Genomic DNA, 20,471 nt, shown 5'->3' with positions numbered 1-20,471 from the left:
CAGGACCATCCACTTTGCTTCCCAGCAGCCCCTGGGGTGGCCTGTTCCTGCTCCTGGCTTCATTTCCTTTACCTCAGCCTGCCAAGATGGACTGTTCTAGAACCCACTCTCCCCCGTGGGGCTTCGCGAGAAGAGGATTCCCCAGGCTCCCACGGAGCCACCTCGGAGGGAGAAGCTTGGTCTAAGGGTTCTGTCCTTGGCCCTCTGCCCGCCTGCCTCCTCCCAGCCTCCTCACTAGCAGTGAGGTCTGCAGGCAGCACCAACGAACGCACAGCCCTCCCCACTGACTCATGTCTCTATCCGAGTCGTGTGTCCGCCAGCTGGAGTCATGGGGAAGCTCGGCTGCTCTGGCCAGAGGCAAACCTGAGAGCTGCAGTCACCCCCTGGCTGCCCTCCTTGGCCCGGAGGAGGCACCGGGAACCCGGGCCCACGCTGAGGCCAGCACCCATGGCGGGTGTGTGTGTGTGTGGACGCCCAGCTCCCAGGACCCGGGCCCACGCTGAGGCCAGCACTCCGGACAGAGTGGCTGCCTCAGGTGACCGGAGCACGCTGCAGTTCCAGGAGGGCCTGGTGCCAAGCCCCGGCTAGCGTGGCCCTGACCCAACCCGGCTTGGGTGGCACCACCACCCCAGGGGTCAGCAGGGGCGGTTTCCTAGAGAGTAGAGATCAGAGGGCTCAAACCACAGGGTCTGCAGCCCCTTCCTCCGTTACTCACCACAGCATCCCCGTCCGCTTCTGGAAAGAGGCCAGTAGAAGAGGCGGGAGGATTCTCTTACGTCCCAAAAGCCCAGAGACAAAGTTCAATGGCTCTGGCTGGTCAGCTCCGAGCAGAGCAGGGGCCTATCCAGAGCAGGGGTCAGGGCTCACGGACTGGCCCTCTGCCCTCCGGGGGCCAGCATTCCCTCGAAGCTGGCGTGTTCCTCGCTCTTTCGGCCAGAGTTCTGCAGACGCGTCCCACCCCTGCTCTGCGCTGCGCTGCCAGGAGCTCTGACGCCACTCACCGGGCTGGCCCGGTCCCCATCAAGGCCAGGAGTGGCCACCGGGCTGAGGGCGGGCTTGTCAAGGAGACTGGCTCCGAAGGTGGCAGCTCAGCATTCACGCAGGCTAGGAGAAAGGAGCATCGCAGCCTCGCCAGCCAGCGGTGCTCGCTGTTAATACAGCCTTGCTTTGGGATCGCCGTGTCCAAGTTCCTGGGTGTGCGGCCCTGTCTCTTTAAGGACCAGGCCTCTTTAAGGCAAGTTCCCTCTGCAGTCCCTCCCGCCACCGGCGCTCCTGCGGCAGACGGAGGGGGGCTCCCGCGCGCCACCTGGTGGCCCAGAAGGGCAGCACCTCGGCCCCCAGGAGCAGCCCAGCTAAGAGGCCTGGAAAAAGTCTGCACTAAAATCTTTTAGTGCTTCGCCCACCGGTTCTACACAGGGCTGTGGGCTTCCTTGTGGGCAACAAGGCTCCGGAAGTCAGGAGGGACTCCATGTGGGGTGAGGAGACAGCAGGAGCCTCCAGGAGGGCCCAGAAAAGAAAAAACCACCCCACCGGACAAAACCTTCCCTAAGATATTCTCAAATGGGGGGATTTCCCCCAGTCTCCCTGCTTGCCAGCTGCAGGATCTGAAGCACCGCTAACCGTACGTACCCTGTCCCCGTAAACACTGGAACAGCGCTTCTCAATTAGGGGAAGGGTAGTGGGGATTGCCCCACTGGGAAGAATTAGAAAAATGGGTAGGAGCGTTTTGAAGCCAGAGTTGTTAAACCATCCTGCAATATGCAGAACTGTCCCAAAGAACGCCTGTCCCCAGGTGGCAGCAGTGTTAACAACACAGGTTATGGGGGACGGAGGATGGTGATATGGCACATTCATAACCCCTGTTCTTCTTTTTAAATATATTTTTTTATTGATTTTTCTTTTACAGAGAAGAAGGGAGAGGGATAGAGAGTTAGAAACATCGATGAGAGAGAAACACCAATCAGCTGCCTCCTGCACACCCCCCACTGGGGACGTGCCCGCAACCAAGGTCCATGCCCTTGACCGGAATCAAACCCGGGACCCTTCAGTCCGCAGGCCGACGCTCTATCCACTGAGCCAAACCAGTTTCGGCTCCCCTGTCCTTCTTTTCCTCGCCCATCTGCCTTTTGTGTCCTCCCTAGGCTTTACCTTTAGGGTCCTAAAGGGAGTGGTCTGGCCAGGCCGCCTTCAGATAGGATGCCAGCGGCCCGGGCAGCCCCGCCCCAGCAGCTCGGCAGCACATACCTGCACCCGGCCTGCGCTGGGTCATCAGGACACGGGGAAGGGAAAGGCAGGCAGACTCGGATGGCGTGGGAGCGGAGGGCCGTCTCTGAGAAGCAATCACAGAAGACCAGCCACCCCGTTCCCCACGGGTCCTTCCTAGTGAGTGACCTCACTTCGCCGGCGCCCTGTCCCCGGCCGGCCCACCGCGAGCATCTTTTACATACGGCGCTTTCTGAAACTGGGCGGCGACGCCTCATTTCCCCTTCCGCAAGGCCATGGCGCCCTGTCATGTCTGGTGCCGGGGCTGACGTGAGAAACCAGCACACGTGACGTGTGTCCTCATGCAGGGAGCGTGGGGGAGAATGATGCTCTGGCTGCACGGTGGCCGCGTAGGAGCCGGGTCTGTGGCCTGGAGCAGCCCCGGCTCCCCAGCCAGAAGGATCCAGACAGCACGGCCAGAAGGATCCAGGAACCAGACAGCACTTTCCAAAACACATCTGGCCGGTCGCTCCCTCCAAAGATCCGTCGGTGGCTTCCCGCTGCTGTTGGAACAAGCACCCGCAGCCTCTGGGTGGCACACTGGGCCCCGGGGCCTGGCCCCCGCACCTCCTCCCAGCTTCCTTCGGCACATCCCCTCCTCGCTCTCTTCTTGTAAAAATTAATTGTAAAAATATTGTACATTGTTACTGATTTCAGAGAGGAAGAGAGAGGGAGAGAGAGAGAGAAGCATCAGTGATGAGAGAGAATCATCGACTGGCTGCCTCATCGACTGGCTGCCTCCTGCGCGCCTCACACTAGGGATGGAGCCCAGCCCAGACGTGTGCCCCGACTGGGAACCGAGCTGTGACCTCCTGGTTCACGGATCGACATTCAACCACTGAGCCAGGCCGGCCCGGCCTGCTCCTTGCCGTCTTGCTTTTTCCAGAACTTTTGCACAGGTTGATATCTCTGGCTAAAATGCTCCACCCCACACACACTCTGCCTGGATATCTCCTGCTCTTCCTTCTGATCTTAACTTGAATGTCACTTCTGCGTGGAGGCTTTCCCAAACCGCCCGACGGGGAGGCCTGCACTCAGATGACCCAGGTCTCTTGTCAGCCACTCCACGCCTCCTCTCCCGCTAGACGGAGAGCTCCACGGGGTCAGGAACCACGTCTCTCGTTCCCCGCGGTGACCCCGGAACCTTGAACCAGTGATTCAAACACCAAATGAGAAAATGAACGACTCGATCACCAAACATAGTTATGGTTACAAAGAGCCTGGAAGGAGGGAGGACAGATGCTTTAGCCTGCCCAGCTGCCGACCGGGAGAGAACGGCCTGGGCTGGTTAGGGTACCGCGTCCAGAATGACCACCCTCTGGAAGGGCTCAGAAAACAGCCACAGGCTCACAGAACCAGATCTGGGGCAGGAGAACTGCCGCTCCAATTAATCCTCGCTCTGCCCGCACAGAATCCCCGCTAAAAGCTTCCCTAATGCACAGGGCTCCCGCGCCCAGCGCCAGCGCCCGAGGCTGCACTCCTTCTCGCCCAATCAGAGCCGCCCTGGAAGCGGAACAGAAACCCAGAAACGGCTCAGCCCGCGGAGGGAACTCTGGTCTCAACTCTCAGAGCCCTTCTCTCCGAGGCCTGTCCCAATTACGCCTGTGTTTGGAGGAGGGGGGCACACTGTGGCTCTCCCCTAGAAAAAAAAAAAAGAAAAAAGCAGTTTCTGGGTGGGTGCCTGCCCCGTGCCTCCTGTTGCCTGGGGGGAGCAGATGCTGAGACGCCGAGAAGGAGGCTGTCATAGGCGCAGCCACGCTGACCTCCCCATCTCAGCGGGCTGCAGGCTGACGCTGTCACTCATGGACACCCAGGGATACTCTGATGCCCCTCCCACCAGCGATGGGAAATCGTGCTTTCAGCGTACTGATGGGAGAAGTATGATGAATACGAGAAATACGATGAACACTACTTCTGGGGGCTCCGTCACCCCAAGGACCTAGCGTGAGAGGGTCTGCAGACTGCCTGCCTGCCAGACAGACAGACAGAGACGGACAGGGCGTGGGCAGACCTCTGTGGTCGCTGCTTGCACTGAGCCTCGGTGACGACTGGGCAGGCACCGCACCAGACTCAGCCGGTCTGTCGGGCGCCTGCCACAAGGGAGAAAGCTCCTTCCATTTCCCCATCCCTGAGACAGGAGACAAGTAAGACTGGATTTGTTGGGCCTTGGGCCCGTGATGGCACAGAAAACCACCCTAGGCCACCGGGGCCAGTAACCCAGAGGGTTAGCTCTACAGAAGGAAGAGAACTCAGCGGAGCACACCCTCCATCCAGGGTCTAGCTCTGCCTCCAACTTGCTGTGTGACCTGGCGGCGCCTCCTTTCCCTCTCTGGGCCTTGGCTGGCTCACTCTGAGACGGAGGCACGCAGGTCATCCCGTCTGCGATTCCCGAGAGGAAGACCGATAACCAGGAAATGGCTGACAAGGGAGGGAAGACGCGTTCCTCTTTCCCACACGCCAGGTGCCCAGTATTCAGGAAGGGCACTGGGCTTCCAGGCTAGCAAAGTCACTCCTTCACTCATCGGTCATTCCCTCAACTTTTTTTAATTAAAATATATTTTATAGATTTTTTACAGAGAGGAAGAGAGAGGGATAGAGAGCTAGAAATATCGATGAGAGAGAAACATTGATCAGCTGCCTCCTGCACACCCCCTACTGGGGATGTGCCCGCAACCAAGATACATGCCCTTGACCGGAATCGAACCTGGGACCCATCTCTTTTAGACGAAGCCACTCTCTCTGAATTAAAAGCCATCTTGAGCCCAGTGGGCAGGGCTTACTGGTTGAGTCTCAACCTATAAACCAGGAAGTCATGGTTTCGATTCCCATTGTCTGGGACACACGCCAGGAGGGCTTGATCCCCAGCAAGGGGGGGGGGGGAACGGGAGAGGGGGGCGCAGAATAGGGGCGTGCAGGAGGCAGCCAATCAGTGATTCTCTCTCATCGTGGATGTTTCTACCTCTCTCCCTCTCCCTTTCTTTCTGAAATCAATAAAAACATACATATTTTAAAAACCATCTTGAACAGCATCCTAAGTAAAAGCCTAATATTGAAACTGGAAGTTAAGATCGATCTACTAATCACGGGTGGAACGATGGTGCGAACTGAAGAGGAATAGGTTGATATGTCTGCAAAAAACAGGATTCAGAAGCTGAGCAGTTATGCGGGGGGGGGGGGGGGGGGGTGGTGTTTCTGGAAAGTGTTGGTTTTTCTGTCAGCAACAATACAAAAACAAAACCAGACATGCCCAGAAGTCATCAAGACTGAAGCAAGCCGAAACCGGTTTGGTTCAGTGGATAGAGCATCGGTCTGTGGACTGAAAGGTCCCAGGTTCGATTCCGGTCAAGAGCATTTACCTTGGTTGCAGGCACATCCCCAGTAGGGGGTGTACAGGAGGCAGCTGGTCGATGTTTCTAGCTCTCTATCCCTCTCCCTTCCTCTCTGTAAAAAATCAATAAAATATAAAAAAAGAAAAAGAAAGAAAGAAAAAGAAAGAAAGAAAGAAGCAAAGCAGTGCCCGGTGTGGGTCCAGAAAGTGGCCTGGCCCACAGCATGAGCTACGGAGGAAGGGGCTGCTCATCACTTCCAAACTGGATAGGTAGCCAGATGCTTCTTGGAGGAAGTGCCCTTTGAACTGTGACCTGGAAGGACACCTAACATTTAATTTGCAAAAAAAACGGTAGGGTGGGGAGGCAGGGCACTGGGGTGTAGGGCAGAAGCATAAGCAAGTACGCAGAGGCAAAATGGGGGTGAAGAGGGGAACCAGACTGAATGGCTGGAGGAGAGGTCCTTGGGGGCCTGGGGGAGACAGCAGACTGTGGCTAACAGAACTCGCGGCCTCAGCACGAAGGCAGGGGCTCAGCAGATTCTGCATCTTTTCTTAGGCCTGTCCTTATAAAGAAGTCTTATAAGGCAGGGACACCTGCCTCCCCCGCAACCCGAACCCCGTGCAACACCCACAAAGGCGAGGACCCACTTCCCCTCCTGGCAGCTTGCAGGGCCAAGGCAGCCAGTGCTGACAGCCCTCCCTCCGGCTCCCAGCCTTCTGTTCCCGGCACCGTGTTCACGCCTTCCCTTTCCTCTCAGCCTTGTCTTTCTTTCTTTTTTAAAATATATTTTATTGATTTTTTTTCAGGGAGGAAGGGAGAGAGAGAGCTAGAAACATCGATGAGAGAGAAACATCGACCAGTTGCCTCTTGCACACCCCCTACCGGGGATGTGCCCGAAACCAATGTATGGATACATGCCCTTGACCGGAATCGAACCCGGGACCTTTCAGTCCGCAGACTGACACTCTACCACTGAGCCAAACCGGCTTCGGCTCAGCCTTGTCTTTCCAGCTTTACCGAGATACAACTGACCAATGGCATTGTGTAAGCTCAGGGCCGTGGTCGGCAAACTGCGGCCCGAGAGCCACCTGCGGCTCTTTGGCCCCTTGAGTGTGGCTCTTCCACAAAACGTCATGGCCTGGGCGAGTCTATTTTGAAGAAGTGGCGTTAGAAGAGGTTTAAGTTGAAAAAAATGTGGCTCTCCGAAGAAATTTCAGTCGTTGTCCTGTTGATATTTGGCTTTGTGGACCGGTGAGTTTGCCGACCGCTGCCCTAGGGTATCCGACAGGAGGATCTGACACAAGTAGGTTTTGTGAAATGACTGTGGTAAGATTAGTTAACACAGCCAATGCGTCCATGACTCACAGAGTTACTTTTTTGTGAGTGTGATGAGAACATGGGAGAGCTACGAACTGAGGAAATTTCAAGTACACAGTATAAAATTTCAAGTACACAATTTCAACGGGTGTGCTGCAAGAATTTTTACAGCCTGTAATACCTAACTATTTAGTCAGGGGCACTGACCTCTTTTCCCTGAGATTGTTAAATAATAATAATAAATTTTTTTTTTTTAATGACAACAGCCAACACAACAACATCTGGTGTGAATGAATCAAAATTATACCTTTCTATTTTTTGTGTCAGATCTGCAAAAAATATATTTTTTGGTGTACCACAGAATTTCAGTAATTAGCTTATGTGAGCTGTGAGGTGAAAAAGATCGAAAAAAGCACCATGATAGAATACTGTTACCTAGACTCACCGCGCTGCACATCAGATTCCCAGAACTCAATCACCTTACACCTGGAAGTTTGTGGCCTTTGACCAACATGTCCCCGCCCCTCGCGCCCCCCTCCCCCCCCCCCCCCCCCCCGGCCCTCACCCCAGAACCAGCAACCTCCTCTCCGCTTTGACGTCACTCTGATCTTTAACACAGGGCCGCTCTGTGTGGAAGACACGTCCCCCATTCCCACTTTACAGAAGAGGCTCCAGGTCACATCTCTAGTGAGCGACAGAGTCCACGTTCACACTCAGATCTGCCTGGGTCCCAGAGACGACCAAGTTCCCCAACCACCGTTACGAACCGAATGTTTATGTCTCCCCAAAACGCGCAGGGGGAGCCCTAACCTTCGACGTGATGGCGGGTGGAGTAAGGGCTTCGGGAGGCGATTAAGCTTGGACGAGGTCAGGAGGGTGGGGACCCAGGATGGGATTGGTGCCCTTGTAGGAAGAGGGAGGGACCGGAGCTCTCCCTCTGCCGTGGGAGGACACAGCAAGAAGGGGGCCACGGCCAGCCAGGAAGGGCACCCCATCAAGCTCCCGACCGTGCGGCACCTCGGCCCGGGGCCTCTCAGCCTGCAGAACCCTGAGAAACAGACGTCTGTTGCCGAAGCCACCCTGTCTGAGGTATTTTGCTGCAGCAGCCTGAGCTCAGACACCTACCCACGCACCGCTCCTGACACTGCAGAGAGCAGCCTGGCCTTTGGCATCACCAGGTTCTTGGCTGGCGAGGGGGCCGAGTCCCCGAGCACACCGGGTAGCACTGGCGTTTATCGGCAGAGCTCTCAACGCCACCTCCAGGGCACGAGTCGGGCAAAGGGGGCACAGGATGCGTCTCGACCCTCCTCCTCAACTGGAGTCCGACAAGCCCTGGAGTCTTTCCAGGCCTCTGTAGGCCCAGGGCCCGTCCCTGGAAGGTCCCTGGCGGCTGCCAATGCTGCCAGAGCCACCCAGCCCCTGGGCGTGTCTCTCACAAAAGCCGCCCTGCCCGGCCCAGGCGCAGCCAAGTCGTTAAGGAAAATTATTCCTTAGCTGACCTCTCGGGGGGATGCAGGAAGAAAACAGTTGGGGTATCAGCTCTACCTTGGCTTCATCCAAATGTTCACGTCTCCACTGCTCTGGCCCTAAAGAAGAGGACCAGCTGAAACCGGTTTGGCTCAGTGGATAGAGCGTTGGCCTGCGGACTGAAAGGTCCCGGGTTCGATTCTGGTCAAGGGCATGTACCTTGGTTGCGGGCACATCCCCAGTGGGGGGTGTGCAAGAGGCAGCTGATCCATGATTCTCTCTCATCGATGTTTCTAACTCTCTACCCCTCTCTCTACCTCTCTGTAAAAAAATCAATAAAAAGATATTTTTAAAAAATACATACATATATATATATATATATATATATATATATATATATATATATAATTTTTTCTTTTTTTTAAGAAGAAGAAGAGGACCAGCACACTCAGAACGTTCTAGAAATTTCTCTGTGCTCTGAACAGAGCTAGAGGCCATTGGAAGAAGATAACACCACCTGGTGAGGCCGGGGATTCGCTTTCCTAAGGAAGGGCGCCGTGTCTGAGGCGTCCCAGTTCCCCTGCAGGGCCACCCGGGCCAGGGCTCAGGGGCCATCTGGTCTCAGCAGCCCTCCCACAGAGGCACTCCGCCCTGCCTGGCGCAGGCTCCGGTGAGTTCTGTAGCTTTTTAAATTTATTAAATTTATTTTTAAAAAATTTAAAAATTTAGTTAAATATATTTTTAATTGATTTCAGAAAGGAAGGGAGAGGGAGAGATAGAAACATCAAGGATGATAGCGAATCACTGATTGGCTGCCTGCTGAACACCCCCCACTGGGGATGGAGCCCGCAACCTGGGCATATGCCCTGGCCCGGAATCGAACCAGTGACCTCTTGGTTCCTGGGTGGACACTCAACCGCTGAGCTGTATACCCAGCTGGACTGTAAGGAGCCTCTTTAAAGGGAATCATTCATGTTCTGGAGCCACCAGAACGCGGGGCCCGATCGCATGCTCTGGGGCCAGTGGTCGGCAGACTCATCCGTCCACAGAGCCAAACGTCAACAGGACAACGATTGACATTTCTTCTGAGCGCCAAATCTGTTTTTAAACTTAAACTTCTTCTTACGCCACTTCTTCAACATAGGCTCGCCCAGGCCGTGGTATTTTGTGGAAGAGCCACACTCCAGGGGCCAAAGAGCCGCAGGTGGCTCTCGAGCCGCGGTTTGTTGACCACGGCTCTGGGGGAACAGGAATGGCTGGGGCTTGGAGCGGCAGCAGCCTCAGCTTCGTGCTGAGGGATTTCAAACTTCTCCCCCTGCCCTGCTACCCGCCCCCCCGCCCCAGGGGGACCCCCACGCCCGGTTTCCAGTCCCACAAGTCGCAGACAGGAAGATATGGTCCCTTTGCCCCCTGGTCCCTCCCAAGTCTCCAGCCCTAGGGGCCCCCTGAGGTCTTAGCCATGCCTCACAGGAAACCTGGTTCCTCACCCCAGCCCTCCCCTCAGGGCCCGAACCTTCTAGACAGCGCACAGCCCAGCCCCCACAGGCTGCACGGGGTTGTTTTCCCAGGTTCCTGCTTCTGTCCGATGATGCAATGTCTCTCCTCCAGGAAGCCACACACTGGTCACATGAGAACAGCGACAGGTCAGCAGCACGGGGTGTGTGTGTGTGTGTGTGTGTGTGTGCGCGCAGAAAGAGTCCCCTTGCCTGGACCCCAGAGCCTTGGGAGGTGTCTCTCCCCTCCCTGCAGCCAACACACGGATCCTGGGACCACCCAGGGCCGTGGTCGGCAAACTGCGGCTCAAGAGCCACATGCGGCTCTTTGGCCCCTTGAGTGTGGCTCTTCCACAAAATACCCCGGCCTGGGCGAGTCTATTTTGAAGAAGTGGCGTTAGAAGAAGTTTCCGTTTAAAAAAAAAAATCTGGCTCTCCAAAGAAATTCCAATCGTTGTCCTGTTGACAGTTGGCTCTGTGGACGAATGAGTTTGCCGACCACTGCCCCAGGGAGACCAGCGCGGGCACAAATGAGATCAGGACTTGGTTGTCAGTCTCCCCAGAGGACAGTCCCTTGTGCAGGGGGCCCTGGCACGTGGGCTCTATGCCAGGCAGCCCGAAGCAGAAGGCAGTAGCGACCAGGCCACACAGGCCAGGAAGGACACAGTGCCTCCTCCTCCCGGTAGGACCAGCCAGGCCTGGCTGCAGCCCACTCCACCCGCCGCTCAGATCTCGGGCTCCTGGGGCAGATGCGCCCGCCGGCTGCTGGAGAGCCATGCTAGCAGCCACAGAGACAGGAGCCTTAGCCGCTGCCCCACCAAACCTGCGCCCTGGGGGTTAGCTCTTTGGGGGCCTTGGGGAAGCTGAGCCGGTATTTCTTGTGTGGCTTTGGTAAAAGGGACCCTAGCTGCCACCAGCACAACTAGCCACAGAGGAGGAAGCAGCCACACAGGCGCCTGGCCCTGGAGCTCCTGCCCTCCGCCCCTCCCCGCTGCTCTCCTGGAGGCCACACTAGGAGCTGCACACGCAAGCAGCCCGCCTCCTGCTTGCAGACCTCCAGGAGCCCGCACTTCCTACAAAGACCACTAACCCCACCGTTCGTGCTTGTGGGCACATCTACCAGGCAGCGCTTGTGCTGATTGCTGCCGTGGTTTCCAGGACCGAAAGGAAGAGGTTCTGTCTTGCCGAGGGGAACATGGTCCAAGACACCCACCCACCGTAGCTGGCTCCCACCTGGCCTGCCGGCCCCTGCCGGCCCCTGCCGGGCCCTGCCAGCCCCTGCCTGCTCCTGCCGGCACAGGCCGGTGCCGGGTCCCCAGACAGGCTCTCTCCCCTCTCAGGCCCTGGTCCTTCGGAGGGAGCCGGTGAAGGTGTGGAAGCTTCGGTCAGGTGTGGCCATGACCGCAGGACCTTATTCTGAGAAGCAAACGTCCTCTCCAGCTCTGTGTGCAGGGAAGGACGGGGAAACGGATGAACCGTACCTGCTGAGCACACCCAAGCTGCTGGCTAGAAGCCACCCTGCAGTGGGCACCCTGCCATTTGCTCATGTGTCTGCATTTCTACTGTCATCAGAAGGCAGCATAGCCGAAACCGGTTTGGCTCAGTGGATAGAGCGTCGGTCTGCGGGCTCAAGGGTCCCAGGTTCGATTCCGGTCGGGGGCATGTGCAATTGGTTGCGGGCACACCCTGTGCAGGAGGCAGCTGGTCGATGTTTCTCTCATCATCGATGTTTCTAGCTCTCTATCCCTCTCCCTTCCTCTCTGTAAAAAATCAATAAAATATATTTGAAGAAGAAGAAGAAGAAGAAGAAGAAGAAGAAGAAGAAGAAGAAGGCGGCATAGAAGGTGAAGTGTATCGGCTGTGGAGGTGTTTTTTGAAAACTATACCTTGATTCAGGGTGGGTTTTTTTTCTCTGTTGTGAAAGCAATAACGCCACAATAAAAACAAATCCCAGACCGTAAAACAGTAAAATGAGGCCCCCGTGATGAGCACTTCCCAGCCCTTTCTGGCATGCAAACAACAGGGGTCTTTACATAGCAATCCTCAAAGCGCTCTCCATGGTGTGGGAGTTTCTCAGCTCCGGGTTCTTGGCCTGGCCAGCTTCACACACACCCCCACTCCCGTGACCTCCAGCTTCCCTCTCCCCCCCATCCTGTGCCTCCAGCTTCCCTCTCCCCCCCATCCTGTGCCTCCAGCTTCCCTCTCCCCCCCATCCTGTGCCTCCAGCTCCCCTCTCCCCCCCATCCTGTGCCTCCAGCTCCCCTCTCCCCCCCATCCTGTGCCTCCAGCTTCCCTCTCCCCCCCATCCTGTGCCTCCAGCTTCCCTCTCCCCCCCATCCTGTGCCTCCAGCAAGGCAAATGCTGACGACATGAGCTATGACCTTTCCCCACTCAGGGTCACAAAGACAAGTCCCCGGAGGGGAATGCTAGCCCCTCACAATGCAGGTGAGATGTGAGGGGCTCCTGGGGGAGGGAGGAGCAGGACAGCAGAGCGGTCCTCTCACACCGGAGGCGGTCCCACCGGCACTGCACACACCGGAGTGAGTCCCACCGGCACTGTCCTCAGAAGGAAGCCGAACGCCCCCGACAGGGCCTCAGCCTCTTCCTTCCTCTGTCGGGCGGGCGGCAGCTCCGAGGTGAGAAGGAAGTCTCGGTCAGGGCTACCCACCTTGCGGCGGGTGGGCTGTGTCCGTGACATCAGCCCTTTTGCCATGGCAACGGGGAGGAGGGGAGCTGGTCCAGGGAGAACTGTAACGAGAGAGTTAGGTCTGAGTGCGCTGCACCAACCAAGCCCTGACAGGGCCGAGGCGAGGGGAAGGCCGGGCGGACCATTCCCGGCTCAGGGAGGCAGGAGGGGGACGTCCTTTCCAGACGTCCCTGCCGTCACAGGCAGGGAATGCCACTGTTGGCCCAGTGCCCTGGGGTCAGGGGACAGAGCTGTCAGAGGTCAGAGGTCAGAGGTCAGGGGTAGCCCACCGCCCCAGTATTCATTCCCTCACCGCTTCCGTCCGCTCTAGGCACCCCGACTGGGACGCTCTGGGGGAGGGGGTGGGGGCAAACGGCCTTCTACTCCTGACAAACCCTCCCGCGTGGCCACTGGCTTCGCAAGCATTTCTGATTTAATGTTCTAATTTATTTTTAAATTTTTTAAAATATATTTTATTGATTTTGTACAGAGAGGAAGGGAGAGAGAGAGAGAGTTAGAAACATCAATGAGAAAGAGTCATCGGTCAGCTGCCTCTTGCACACCCCCTACTGGGGATATGCCCGCAACCAAGGTACATGTCCTTGACCGGAATCCAACCCGGAACCTTTCAGTCCCCAAGCCGATGCTCTATCCATTGAGCCAAACTGGTTTCGGCTAATGTTCTAATTTAAATTTTGTAATTTTTCTTGTGAATCCACACCCGAGGGCATGTCCCCATTGAGGGTTAGAGAGAGTGGAAGGGAGGGAGGGGGAGAATGTCATCCATGCAGGAGAGACACATCGATTGGTTGCCTCCCACATGCCCTCCTCCCTCTCCCCCCCAACCTGGGGCTGGGGATCAAGCCTGCAACCGAGGAACGTGCCCTTGGTGGGAATCGAACCCGAGATCCTTCAGTCCTCAGGGCCAACACTCTATCCACTGAGCCAAACCGGCTACGGCACATTTCTGATTTTAGAAGCCCACACATGGCGAAGATAAAATCAATGGCACTCCCTCTAAGGCTAAGGTGACCAGACGTCCCAATTTTTAACAACGCCGCAGGATGCGGGACAAATTGTTAAAAATCAGGACTGTCCCGCCAAAAGTGGGACGTCTGGTCACCTTATCTAAGGCAGCAAGCACCCTGGCCCCATAGAGATGGCATTCGGCGATGTCCAGGTGAATGCACCTGCACGCTCAGTCCACGGGGCTGAAGGCACACTCCCAGGCAGACAGCCTCTCTGCTGGCAATGGCTGCAGACAGAGCAGAATCGATAGCCTGAGGAGAGGGCCACCGCTCACTCGGGCCAGGTATCAGCTACGCCAATCTTGTCAAGGGTTCCTGTTTCCTGGCCGACGACGCCGAGGCTGATATTTGCTTTTACCAAAGGCAGAACTGCCAACACAGCGGCAGTTCTTCTGATGCTTCCGGCTTGGGTTTGCCCACCCTCCCCTCCGAGGCGCCCAGAGCTGGGAGGGGAACAGGACTCCCTGCTAACCGCCCTGGGCACAGCGGCAGGAGCTCAGGTCCCCTGCAGGCAGCAGCATTACCCAGCGCTGCTCACGTCAGTGGTAGCTTCACCGGGTCAGTTTCTAAGCTGCTGCTGCTCCAGACTGGTGTGGGTGAGGGTGTAGGTGCTGGAGACACAACAGACCTGGGTGCAAGGCCTGGCGTCCTTAAGTCATTTAACCTCTCGGAGCCTCGGTTTCCTTCTCTGTACAATGGGGGTCCTGACGGTGACTGCCTGGAGGTGACTGAGAGGATCAAGCGAGGTAACAAGATACCTAGCTCGGTGCCTTCATCATGTGCACTTAAGAAACATTAGCAGTTGAAACCGGTTTGGCTCAGTGGATAGAGTGTCAGTCTGCGGACTGAAGGGTCCCAGGTTCGATTCCGGTCAAGGGCATGTACATTGGTTGCAGGCACATCCCCGGTGGGGGGTGTGCAGGAAGCTGCTGGTCGATGTTTCTCTCTCATCGATGTTTCTAGCTCTCTATCCCTCTCCCTTCCTCTCTGTGAAAAATCAATAATATATATATATTTTTTAAAAGAAACATTAGCAATTATCATTGTGTTGGCTGAGCTACACACACACACACACACACACACACACACCAAACTCTCTCTGCTGAGGGCCAAAAGCAAGGCAAAAAGTGAAACAGCCACCCTACCCCCAAAATATTGCTGCACACCTGTGAGGAGAGGCTGAGCTGAGCGGAGGTTGACAAAGGCTAACCACACTCTGTTCTGTAGGCGTCTCATTGTCACTGCAGTTATCAACTTATTAGCGTGGGTTTTTTTTTGTTTGTTTTAAGTCAAAAGGACCCTATTCCTTAGAAGTGTGTCCACTCCATGCGTGGCCATCCAATAGCAGCCATGACATGAAAAAGAAGGCCTGCCTGGAAAAGCAACCGCCCCGCCTTAAAAGCAGGGCCACCATCACTTTGAGGACAAGGGAAGCTGAAAAGCTTGAGTCAGGATAAACTGTCTTAACCAACAGAACTGTCTCAGGGCACCACGTGGAGCACGTGCCCGGAGCAAAAGGGAAACCGAAGGGTCTGGCTGTGTCCAAAGGAAAGAAGGTCCTGGGGGCTGTTATGGAAAAACTGGAAACCTCGGCTTATCCACAGTAAACATGAGATCAAAATGCTGGACCAAGAAAAATGTTCTTAAAACCAGAAATTAGTGCACACACACACACACACACACACGCACTAAATTCAGAGCATGTCTGAGTGTTATAATGTAGACATGTTTCAACCCAGAAGGGCTTTTTATAACAACAGATTCAGCCACAGCCCCACAGTTCCCGTGAAGAAGAAATCTGCCGTTTATTTCTATCACTCACCTTGGACTCCAGTGGGATCGCTCATTCTAGATTGCAAAGTTAACTGTACCCCGGCTGCCTTTTCATAGACTCTTCTGAAAACAGTCCCGAAGCACAAATATGCCAGGAAACACACACACACACATACTCACACACTCTCACACTCACACACATATACTCACTCACTCTCACACTTACACTCATACACACACATGCACACACACACTCACACTCACACACTCACTCACACATACACTCACACATTCACACACACCCTCACACATTCACACATTCACACACACCCTCACACATTCACACATTCACACACACACTCTCACATTCTCACACTCTCACACACACACACTCTCACACTCACACACACTCACTCACACATACACTCACACATTCACACACACCCTCACACATTCACACATTCACACACACACTCTCACATTCTCACGCTCTCACACACACACACTCTCACACTCACACACACTCACTCACACACACCCTCACACATTCACACACACCCTCACACATTCACACATTCACACACACTCTCACACACACACACACACACACACACACACACACGATGTGGTCGCACTGAAGGGCATTTTCCCTGCCGAAAGGGAGGCCCAAATGCCCACCCCTATCTGAAGGCCCCTCCCCCAATGGCGTGTCCACCCAAATGTATGCCGCCCTTTCCACGTGTTGACATAGTAGCGCTTGGTAAATGTTGCATGAAATGTGACAATCCTGTTGGGGAAGGAAAGATGATTCACAATCACGTCTCCCTAACCCGCAGGCCTTTGGTGAAAGCTGCCTGGGTTTGGGGTTCGGCCATGCGGCGCTGACACCGTTGGGTTGAAGACAAACAACCCTTCATTGCAACAAGGAAGGGACAGCTACCTGTGCAGAGGGTGGGTTCTGCCTTCCTTCCCGGCAGCCAGGCTGCTGTTCCCGTCATCCGCACCAGCAGCGGTTCCTGGGGAGCGCCCCCCCCCCCCAAGACACTGCTTTGGGGCCCAGCGGGTCCCGGGGGGCGGGGCCTTGGCTCCAAATACGAACCTCCTGGGCAGCCAGGGCAGCCTCGCCTGCAGCCTGCAGGCTTCCTTAATCCGACCTCAAACCCGCAGCCCGGGGCTTGGTTTCGGAGGCTCAGCCGATACTGAGATGCAAATGCATTCAGTGCTGGGACGGTTTCCCCGGACTCGTGCGTGTGGGAAGGCAGAGGCCGCAGCCCTCTGGGGGCTGGTCCACACCCTCGCACCGTGGGAGGGTGGGGGTGCAGGGGCTAGGGGTGCAGGGGCTGGGGGTGCAGGGGCTGGCGGTGCAGGGGCTGGGGGTGCAGGGAAGCTCAGGCTCTCTGAGGCGATGGAAAGGGACCAGCCAGGGAGTGTGGCGTGTGTGTGTGTGTGTGTGTGTGTGTGTGTGTGTGTCCTGGCACGCCCTTAGGAAGCGGTGGATGTGCTGGGAGGCGCTGGCCCACGGGGAAGGTGAAACCAGCTCCAACTCCTGCTTCTGGATCAATAGATCAATAGATCAAAGAGTCTGGTTCCCTAGAGCCGAGGGGGAACGGACAGGGAAACAGGTCCACTTGCCGAGACCTGTGGCCCGCCCACTTTGGCTTGGCTTCTCCCCAGACTCAGCCTGGCTGGAGCCACGGTCCGGGTCTCCCTGGTTGATTTCCCCAGGGGCACGTCGGGGAAGTGCTGGGGTCCCTAGCACCGGAAAACCTCTCCTGGAGGCACACTTCAAGGATGCCTTTTCACCCATTCAAAACGCCCTAACAAGAGGGACGCTCTGAAATCCAGAGGAAGGTCGCTTGGAATTCAAATGATCAGGCCAAGGGCGTGGCCACTGAGGTCTCCCACCCAGAGCACAGCTGCTAGAGGAGAGTGTCGCTGAGCTGAGAGACCTCAGTGTCCCTTGGGACAACCCATCCCCGCCCACAGACCACTTGGGGTTTGTGAGAAATACACCACTGAGCAAGACTCATTCACTATTTTTTCCAAGAGGAGGGTCTCAGTCTGAAGAAGCAGCACCGACTCTTTTCAAAATGGGAAACGGGGGTTCAAGCCAGTTAGCTGCAGGCCCCTTGGCCCAGCCTTCTGAGGTCTCAGTTTTCTCATCTGTAAAATGGGGTTAATAATACTGACCTCTTAGGGTGGTTGTGAGAATAAATGGAACAATAAACAAATTACATACAAATGCTTGTACGTATGCCACAAAAGGACTGGAAGGATGTAAAATCTACAACACACTGCTGCTGGCAGGTCCCTTCTGGAGAGAGGATTGAAAGCGGCAGCGAGAGACGACAAGGACTGGGATGCTTTATTCCAAACACTTTAGTACTGTTTTTATGTCTTTTATATTGAACACACACTTATACATAACACAAGGGCTTCTTCATGGTATATACTAGGATGTTAATTTTTAACTGAGATCTTAATTCTAACTTAATTTTCCTTTGGGGCTTCTGGTTCAAGGTGGAAGACTGAGTGTATGCACGCAGGGTGTTTGTTTGGTTTCACACTATTATGATAAACTTTTCACATGGCCACTCCTTCTTCACCCAAATCTCTAGACATGATACAAATCATAGCCTATCTAATAAATAGGAAATATGCTAATTGACCCTCACACCATCACAAAGATGGTGGCACCCACAGCCAATAAGGAGGGAATATGTTAATTGACCACCCCACCCTCAAAGATGGCGGAATCCACAGCCACAAGATGGCAGCTCCCAGTCCTCTCAGGCCCCCAGCCACCCAGGGCCACCCGGGCTCAGGTAAGCAGGGCCGGCCGAGGCTTGCGCTGCCAGCAGTGGCAGCAGCAGAGGTGTGATGGGGCATCGCCTTCCCATGATTGCCAGATCGCCTCCCACCCCTGATGACCCCCCCCCCCCAATGCATGAATTTTCATGCACTGGGCCTATAGTATTAACATAAAACCGGAGCAAATCATTAACCTTTAACTAAATGGGCAAACAGACAAAGAGCGAGGCGAGACACAAGACCCAGCTGGCTATAAAGACGAGCATCCAGACCTTTACCAACAGAAAATGCCCGTGGTACCTAACATGCCTATGTTTCAGGGCACAGAAGCAGATGGGAAACTACCCAATTTCATGACACTACCACAATGCTGACACTGAAACTGGATAAGAAAACTATAGGCCCATATTGTCTATGCCATAAATGCAAATGCCCTTCATTGTTTGGCATATGGATCTAGCAGTCTTTCTTTAAAAAGCTGTAGGCCTGGTTGTCAATGTGCACTGCCCAATCTGCTGCCAGGTGGATGGGTTGTTTAGTGAAGTGAGCAACCTGCAACCTTATATGTCAGACCAAAGAGGGTTTATTCCAGCAATAGAATCCTCTAGTTCAATCTGAGAAAATCTGGTTGTGTAATTTACTACATTAACAGACTACGGAAGGAAAAAACATAACCATCTTACCATATTTGAGAGAAGCATTTGTTAAAACTTAACACTATTTCTGCTTAAAGAAAATTAAAAAAACGTTCCTGGGAACTGGAAATAAAAAGAGCAACAAATTTTCTTAGCTTAAGTAAATTAACATAGTATTCAATGGTGAAGTGTTAAATGTATTCACGTTAAATTTAAAATGTGGGTAGGAACTATGACAAAGAAGAGGAAACAGGAATAGACAACGAATATGTAAAAAGATACTTTCCCTTGCCAGGGATCGGGGTCATACGTACATTGAGGTCACTTCCCCCCTCCACACACAGGTGCACTGCTTGGCACAATTCAGGTGCCAATAAAGGTAGCTTTAATGTTGCCAGCATCCCCTTCTCCTCCTCCTCGATAGAAGTTTATGGTCGCCCCAGAATTGATGTCTCACGGCCATAAAATCAGACATACCATGTTTTCCTCTCCTGAGCCTGTCTCGAAGTGGGCGCTGTTTTATTGTCCCAGCCCTTCTCTTTCAGCCCTGTAACGCTGGATGCTTCGGACACGCCCCTCCACACGGAGCATTACTGCCGCGGTGCTCTGCTGACCTTCTCATCGATTGGACCGGAGGTTGCAAGTGCTTCATGCTCTCCACGGTGACTTTTTAAAACGCCGGAAAAAGGTCCCGTTTATCACCGCCCAGCGAGTCTGCCTGTTTACAAACTCAGCGGATTTACAAATCGCAGCGAAGCTGTCATCTTAACTCCAACCCACGGACCTCCGCTTCCAAAGGGAACAGGCACGTACTTCACGGCACCGACCTCTCAGCCAGGGGAGGCAGCGCGGAGAGACGGGAAGCAGAGGCAGGCGTGAGGAGAGGAGGCTCCGCCTGCCTGGGCTGGGACCTGGCGGCTGTCACGGGCCAGCTGGGTGGAGAGCTGTGATCCCACCCCAGCGCCCTCCTGCCCCGGAGCTCAGCGGGGAGCATGCATGAGGGCGGTGAGCACTCAAACCCGGAACCTGACACCTGCAAACACCACGATCCGCAGGGGGCCACCCACATGCCTGAAGCCACAACTGGCCGAGCGTTTCAGAACAGCAGGTCTCGGGACTGCTCTGTGCCACGGGCCCCGCATCCGCTCAGCCTTCTGTGCTGGGTGTGCTCTCAGGCCAAAGGTCCTCCTGGGCTGCTTCCTCCCTCTGACTGCTTCCTGGCTCCCATCACAGATGGGTTACTTTATCGACCGCCCGGCGCCTCCTTATCTACTCACACACAAACCCAAAAGGCCTTCCCTCCACATTTCCCTTAGAAATACCTAAACTGTGGGGGGTTTTTTTGCTTATTTGTCTGTTTGGTGTGTTTTTTTCTTTTTCTGGCTTCCTTTTAATGTCAACCTTAGGGGCTGTATGTGCAGAAAAGGCCCCGCCTCGCCCTCACCAGTGTGTTCAGTGGTTAGAGCATCGCCCCCATGCACCAAACTGGATTTCAGGTTTGATCTCTGCCCTCAAGTGTGGGAGGCAACCAGTTGATTGATGTTTTCTCTCTCTCTCTCTCCCCACTCCCTCCCTCCATTCCACTCTGAAGAGCAATGGGAAAAAATATCCTCAGGTGAGGATTAACAAAACAAAGAAAGGGTCTTGCCAGACATGACGCAGCAATTCTA

At 54.9% G+C, this 20,471-nt stretch overlaps 1 protein-coding gene across 2 annotated transcripts in view; it reads right to left on the bottom strand.

Moving 5' to 3' along the window:
- ABR (ABR activator of RhoGEF and GTPase) overlaps window positions 1-20,471 on the bottom strand; it is a 181,606-nt gene that overhangs the window by 139,023 nt on the left and 22,112 nt on the right. The window contains exon 1 of one of the 2 annotated variants that reach the window (XM_084862846.1): window positions 716-1,209. The exons of the other annotated variant lie outside the window; for it this stretch is intronic. The gene's annotated coding sequence lies outside the window, so the exon portion shown is untranslated. Of the gene's footprint in view, window positions 1-715; window positions 1,210-20,471 lie in introns of those variants that run through there. 2 annotated transcript variants of the gene reach the window in all.

Source organism: Pipistrellus hanaki, assembly GCF_964339955.1.
Source record: "Pipistrellus hanaki genome assembly, chromosome: 16".
In the NCBI taxonomy this organism is placed as follows: Eukaryota; Metazoa; Chordata; class Mammalia; order Chiroptera; family Vespertilionidae; genus Pipistrellus; species Pipistrellus hanaki.
The sequence above is the reverse complement of the archived record's forward strand: the minus strand, read 5'-3'. Positions and strand labels throughout refer to the sequence as shown.